Here is a 1,007-nt window from a genome sequence, read left to right on the forward strand (position 1 = left end):
AGAAAAAACAAACAAGTCTCAAGCCTACAACCTACCTGGGGAGAAGGAAAGAAGCAAGCAAGCCATCCAGCCCTGGGTCCCGGGGCCTAGAGAAGGACGTGTTTGCAGCGCCACCTTCTGTGGACGCAGCACCAATCGCTGAGCGCCCACTGGTGCGCTGGCTCCAAACATGGGTGTCCATGCCCGCCAATCACCTACCCTGCTGCGTTTGCAGGGGGCCAGCCATGCATCCTCCCCAGAGCAGATGCGCCGTCAGCCGTGGAGTGGGGACTCTGAGCACTGAGTCTGGGGGCGTGGAGACTGGATGCACTGACCTGCAGCCCAGCTGCGCTGCACACAAAGAAAGGTCCTGGTCACTTCTTTGTGCAAGTCTGCTCCACCTCTTTCATCCCACGTTCTGGTTCTGCCTGACACCAAACCTGTCCATCAGTTTTAACCCTGAATCTACTGTAAAGCTCAGGGTTATGGTTCCTGTCATCCCAGTGTAAGGAGACTATGGCAGGAGGGTCAGTCCAAGGGGAGCCTGGGTTACTCAGGCCACGTCTGTTACAGAGTCAGATCTTGTCTACAAGTTTTAAAAAACAAAACAAACAAACAAAAAAAAAACACAATATTTACCTCTATCCATTCATAACAACTCCGACATCACCTCGCTTCCAAAAACCTATGTCACCATCTTATGACTACACTTGGGAATTGCACTCTGGTCTGGTTTCACACCCTATACTATGGATTTAACCTACGTCCGTGATGTATGCTAGGCTAGGCAAACAACACAACTAACCAGGCTGGCCTCAGATTCACAGTGATGACAGAATTAAAGGTGTGTCCCGTCACACCCAGCTTATTTTACTTTTATTTTGAGACAAGTTTACACGAGATTATCCAGGCTCCTTTTGAACTTGTAGCTCAGTCAAGTCCTCTTTTCTTTCCTTTCCTTTCCTTTCCTTTCCTTTCCTTTCCTTTCCTTTCCTTTCCTTTCCTTTCCTTTCCTTTCCTTTCCTTTC

This window comes from Mus caroli, chromosome 17, assembly GCF_900094665.2.
Source record: "Mus caroli chromosome 17, CAROLI_EIJ_v1.1, whole genome shotgun sequence".
NCBI classification, from domain to species: domain Eukaryota; kingdom Metazoa; phylum Chordata; class Mammalia; order Rodentia; family Muridae; genus Mus; species Mus caroli.